General features: G+C 34.2%; 1 pseudogene; it reads left to right on the plus strand.

Moving 5' to 3' along the window:
- The first annotated feature begins 1575 nt into the window (after nucleotides 1–1575).
- On the plus strand, nucleotides 1576–5816 carry LOC114189235 (WAT1-related protein At4g08290-like; annotated as a pseudogene).
- Nucleotides 5817–6951: the final 1135 nt, after the last annotated feature.

Here is a 6951-nt window from a genome sequence, read left to right on the forward strand (position 1 = left end):
ACAGTTGACTTTTGGTACGCTTGCCAAGAGACCAACACTAACCAAACCAACAACATGTTCTATCAACCAATATAAAAGCATTGTCCATACCAATTCCATGTGACTTTGATACCAACCATCCCATACATGTCTCATGCCAAAATCATACCAAAACTCATGAATCTAGCCTATAATATCAGAGATCTCATACATTTTCACATACCTCATACTTTAATTAGAGCAAACCAATCAATCATACCATCAATAACAAGCATGTAAGGAAACAGTAAAATCTGTGTCAGGTCTCGCTCAAGCTATGAGCCCTCGCTCAGGCGAGAGGAGTGTTATCGCTCAAGCTACAGGCTCTCGCTTAGGCGAGACCACGAACAATGGGCCTGAAAGTTTTGCAGACTCTCGCTTAGGCGAGGCCATCTCGCCTGAGCGAGATGGTTCGTCGCTCAAAAGTTTTTATGTTATTTTCACTGTTATTAGCTTTATTTCGATACAAAATTTATAATATAAAAGAGTTTTTCTGAATGAATAGGTAGGTATTGGTGGAGAGAGGTCACTGGAATCCGTACTCTCGTTAGCTCTCAATACTAATTTCCATTCTCACCGGGACTCACTGCTCACATCACTAAAATATTTATCACTAAATTATTCTAGGTATCCTTTTGCACGGGGAGGTCAAATTATATGAATTTTTTATTAAATATCATATTCGAATTATTTTAAATAAATTTTATTTTTATTCCCAAAATGAAATTAATATGTTGTTTCCATAAGTCTTAAAGACTAAAGTATTTAAGTAAGTTTTAGAAAATTTAAATTATTTTGTTGATTTTTTAATCCAATAATTTATCTCATTTTAATTTCTAAAATGCAAGTTGTTTAATTTCGATAGACTCTTTATAATTTAAAAAGTTAAAACGGTGATTTGTTCTACATTTAAGAAGAACTGTGGTATCAGTTCTTTAAAATCTGATGATGAATAAAAAAACATGGGAGAGAATCCGAAATTTTTGTTTGGTGTCAAAGCGCTTTGTCACACCTATATATGATTCAAGTGTCCGAAGCTAGCACTTTAAAGAGGTACAGTGAAAATCTTAAACAAATGTTCCCACCTAGTAGAACCCGAAACAAGTCTATGTTTGAAACCTCCATAACTAAAGTCCAATCGGAAAGAGAATGAAGTATCAAGGACGGAAGGCCAACTAATTCCATCTAGTTAGTGATTGATTGATGTTATAATCTCCTTGCTTGTAATTAAGAGACACAAGATTGAAAGGCATGAAATAGTGAATAACCATTTTCCCTTTAATGTCTAGTGAATTAGAAAGCATTAAGAAAATGATGGTGACGTAATAATCTGAACATTCCAAAATCACCTTTCCCTCTTTGATGTTGCATGCTGAATGGGAAGCAACTACCCAGAACGAGCAAGCTACAAGGCTTCTCTTTTCAATCTGTAAAGCGGAGAATATACATTAAGCAACTTTTTGGATTAGGTATAATTATTATGAAATATATTCATGTGTAGGGTATAAATATTCAGATGATTGTTGCAGATAAAGAGAAGCAGGTATATAAGGAATTTCCAAATTCTCACTCACAGAGAGAATAAGATGCGTACGTGGTTCACTAATGCAAGGCCCTATCTGCTGCTATTGGCGGTTCAATTTGGCTCCGCCGGCATGTTCATTTTCGCCATGGATGCTATAAAGAAGGGTATGAGCCATTACGTCTTCATTGTTATTAAAGTATAATGCAAATTCTAGAAGAATCTAGAAAAATATAAGATAGAGATGTTGAAATGTAAAGAAACTTCTAGAGTATTGGAGAAAAGCCTAGGATAGAAAGAAAAATCAAGAACATTCAACTATGTAGAAAACTCTAGAAGTATTTGCATTAGTTCTAGCTAGAAGTTTCTAGAATAATCTATAGGTCTATAAATACCCATGTATCCTACCATTTGTAATAAGAAGAACAACTAACACAACATCCAATACAACTATTCTCAACTACAAAATACACTTCTCCAACTGCTACTTTCACACTCTACTATCTACACATTTTCTCTATCCCTTCAACTATCCCTTTCACAACATTTGCTCCAGTCAGCATACTCTTTTACTCTCTCTATATGTAGATGATCTTATTTATACTGGAACCAACACAAAGATGTTGATGGAATTTAAAGAAGATATGATGAAGACCTTTGAGATGACTGATCTTGGCTTGATGAGTTATTTCTTCGGCATAGAGGTAAGTCAAAGAGATGATGGAATATTCATCTCACAAAAGAAATATACAGAAGATTTGCTGAAGAAATTTAAGATGTACGGGTGCAAACCTGTAAGCACACCACTAGTGACGAATGAGAAACTACAAAAGGTGGATGGAGCACCAGAAGCCGATGCATCTCGATACAAGAGTCTAGTTGGAAGTCTACTTTATCTGACGGCTACACGACCAGATATCATGTTCGCTACAAGTCTCTTATCAAGATTCTTGCAAAACCCAAGCCAAATACATCTTGGCGTAGGCAAAAGAATTTTAAGATATCTACAAGGAACCAAAGAGTACGGTATATGGTACAAATCCACAGGCAATCCAACATTGCTTGGTTATACTGATAGTGATTGTGCAGGGTCAGTGGACGACATGAAGAGCACCTCAGGCTATGCTTTCTCACTTGGATCGGGGATATTCTCTTGGGCGTCAAAGAAGCAAGCCACAGTTGCACAATCAACCGCTGAAGCAAAATATGTGGCAGCCGCTGAAGCAACAAGTCAGACTATATGGCTTCGAAGAATACTCAAAGATATGGGAGAAAAACGAAGTGGCCCTACTACAATTAATTGTGACAATAAATCAACCATTGCAATGACAAAGAATCCTGTGCATCACAACAGAACAAAACATATAGCAATTAAATACCACTTCATAAGAGAAGCGGAAACAAATATGAAGATACGACTTGAGTACTGCCAGACAGAAGATCAAATTGCAGATATCTTCACAAAGGCTTTACCAAGACCAAGATTTGAACTACTACGCACTATGCTTGGAGTTACCGAATTTGCATCAAGGAGGAGTATTAAAGTATAATGCAAATTCTAGAAGAATCTAGAAAAATATAAGATAGAGATGTTGAAATGTAAAGAAACTTCTAGAGTATTGGAGAAAAGCCTAGGATAGAAAGAAAAATCAAGAACATTCAACTATGTAGAAAACTCTAGAAGTATTTGCATTAGTTCTAGCTAGAAGTTTATAGAATAATCTATAGGTCTATAAATACCCATGTATCCTACCATTTGTAATAAGAAGAACAACTAACACAACATCTAATACACTATTCTCAACTACAAAATACACTTCTCCAACTACTACTTTCACACTCTACTATCTACACATTTTCTCCATCCCTTCAACTATCCCTTTCACAACCTTTGAAATACTAACAATTGTCTACCGTAATGCCATCGCCTCAGTTACTCTCGCTCCCTTCGCCTTTCTTCTTGAAAGGTATCTTTGACTTACCTCTCTCATGCATGCATGCAAGTTCGTTTTGTAAAATTTTGAGTTAGACTTAAAATTTAAGTCTTAATAACTTTCTTAAAACAAATATTTTTTCAGGAAAATTAGGCCGAAAATGACTTTCCGAGTATTTTCAGAGATTATGGCACTGGCTTTCTTCGAGTATGATTCTCTTATACACTCATTGAACTTTGACTTTGTTATTATTGTTCAGTAGACGTAGCTAATTAAATTATACGATGCTACTTGCAGAATAATACTGGATCAGTGTTTCGCTCTATTGGGCATGAAATTCACGTCTGCTTCTTTCTTATCCGCTGTCATGAACTCCGCTCCCTCTATTACTTTTGTGATGGCAGTCATACTAGGGTAAGTATTCCATCAAATAAGAATAATACAAGGTTATTTTTACTTTTAGATTTTCTTTTGATCACATTTATTAAACATTTTTTTTCTATTTTTGTCTACCTCCCACTCACATATACCCTAGAAATAAGATGCAGATGTAGTTAGCTTCAAACTCTGTCTTTCTCTTTCAAGAAGATGCCAATGCAACATTATCGAAACAATTTGTATTTACCTGCAAGCTTATCTAATAAATATAAGAAAGGTTCTAAATAATGGTCCACAGGGGATTGGTTAGTAATGGATTAAAATGCTTCCATAGAAATGTTAGGCAAAAGTCCCACAACGCTAATTAATTTTCTCTTATTGTCTTTGGAAGTATAGCTTTCAAGAAAACAAATTTATTATTTTTAAACTCCGAGAATCAAAGAAAGAGAGAATTGACATGTTTTTAAAATTGGCAGAATGGAGCATATGAAAATTAAGGAGGTAGCATGTCAAGCGAAAGTGATTGGCACCGTAGTAACGTTTGGAGGAACCTTGCTTATGGCACTCTACAAAGGCCCCGTCCTTAGTTTCATGAGATCTTCGAGCAGCCATGCCAGCCAAACTGAGAACGTGAGCAACCCCACCGGCAACCATTGGGTCATAGGAACAGTGTTCCTCCTCATTGGTTGTGCAGGTTTCTCTGCATTTTACATATTATTGTAATTAATTATTGTAATTAAGTTTCACATATTATTATAAGATGAAATGTCTATGAATATCTTTGGAGAAATTAATGATTGGTGTTATGTAGGCCATAACATTGAGAAAATACCCAGCAGAGATGTCGGTGGCCACTTGGGTTTGCTTTGTAGGAACACTTCAAAGCTCTGTTGTTGCAATCTTGGCAGAACGCCAGCAACCTCATGCTTGGTCACTTGGTTGGGACACACGACTCTTTGCCCCTGCTTACGCGGTTAGTGCTTTTGGATTGGATTCATGGTACAGTAATATATGTACCTAAACAACACTGTTTGGTCTGAAAATCTTATATTTTTCTTAACCACTGTTTTAAACATTGTACGTATTACAGGGAATAGTTACATACAAGGCATGGTCATAAAATCCATGGGTCCAGTTATTGTGACTGCTTTCAATCCTCTGCGTATGATCATTGTTACCGGCTTGGCCTGCATCATCCTATCTGAGCAACTCTACCTTGGAAGGTACTACTACAATGCTTTCATTCTCCACATTTTCTTTTTTTCTCTTTACTGACCCTATATGATATATCAGTAATTTAATCACGTAATTTAAAGAATGTGTACTTTTAAAATTTAATTATATATTTAATCATCTAATTTGTTAAAAAAAAATTACAAATTTAAGTAGACTATTAATATATATATATATATATATATATATATATATATATATATATATAACAATATTAGTTAATTAGTAACATAAATATGAGTAATAATAAAACTTGACATCTTTTATAATTAAAAGATTAAAAGTTAAACTTGGTATTAAAGTTTTACAATAACCAAAAGTATCATTCACGAAATTGTAAGAAAAGAAAAGGAATTTAAGTCTAATTAATTTATCCACTCATATTTTAAAACATTTGTTTATAAATAGTTTTAAAAAAAATATTTTTCTCGAAGGTGAAGGTAGTGCAGTAGCTGATGAAGATGATGAACACTAACTCTCTTCCATGCGTTTGGATTGTTGAATGAAAGTTATTTTTCTATCATATTCCACTTAATTCGGTCTATATAGTTAGTGCTATGTTTGGATTGAAAAGAGGACAAATAGTGAGCAATAGGCTACACCTACTCAGAACATATTAATGAACAATATGAAGGTGAGAGTTTGTATTACTTACCAGGTTACTCACAGACCAGAGAAATCGCCCAGAAATCAGATATCAGCACCCTTCAGTTTTCGATTTTCGAGAATGAGAAACAGAGGCTTTGTTTCAGAGAAGGATTTTCCTTTAAAAGAATTCAACAATTAAAATTACTAATAAAATCTAAATTTCTAACGGTTAAGTAAAACCACCTTTAAAGAAGAAGAGAATTTTAGAATTATTTTAGTGTTATTTATCTCGATAAACAAACTTTTATCACCAAGGTTCACGAAAGAAAAAGCTTCAATTTTAATTAAAAAACAATATGAATTATGGCTAAGTTTGTCATTTATAATTCATATGCATGGTTTCGTTCTTGACTTAAGTTATCATATTCTACTTAATTCTGTCTATATCTAGTGCTATCTTTGGATTGAAAAGAGGACAATTTTGAATTATGCTTTTTTATACTTATCCGTAAATACAATTCAGTCCACTAAAACATGATATAAAATATGTAACAGAAACAAAAATAATTTTTTATCAGTATAAAATAGTGTAATATTTTTTTATTATTATTTTTATTACATGGACTTATCTTAATGCACAAAAATCACATTTGCATTCTAGGATTAGGCTAGTATGCATTAATCCTATCTACTGCCATCATATGTGCATTTCCGGTTGATAACTCTCATAGTATATCTCATATTCATATCATGCATTATGTTTTTATATTCAGTTTTACATTGCAAATATAAAGGAATCTAAATAAATTTGCCAATTCTAGGGCTCAACCCCATGGCCTCTACACTCCTTTACCTATCCCTTCTTTTCTTTGGGTAGACATGTCAATGTATTTCATACTAGAGCTCCCAAGGACAAGGAAAGGTAAGGATTCTATCTTTGTGATTGTGGAATGGTTGACCTTAGAGGTCTTAAAAGAGCACTTCTTAATGCCTCACATGAGAAAGCATGTGGAGAGACATTGTGGAAATTGCATAGCATGCCAAAAGGCCAATTATAAGGCTCAATCCCATGGCCTCTGTACTCTTTTACCTATCCCTTCTTTGCCTTGGGTAGACATCTCAATGAATTTCATACTATAGGCCAAGTAGGTATTCTATCTTTGTGGTTATGGATAGGTTTCCTAAGATGGCTCATTTTATTCCATGCCACAAGGTAGATGATGCAAGTTTCATTCAAAATCTCTTCTTTAAGGAAGTTGTATGGCTTCATGGCATACC

The sequence above is a fragment of the Vigna unguiculata genome, chromosome 6 (genome assembly GCF_037176805.1).
Source record: "Vigna unguiculata cultivar grain cowpea cultivar isolate G323 ecotype 2 chromosome 6, ASM3717680v1, whole genome shotgun sequence".
Taxonomy (NCBI): domain Eukaryota; kingdom Viridiplantae; phylum Streptophyta; class Magnoliopsida; order Fabales; family Fabaceae; genus Vigna; species Vigna unguiculata.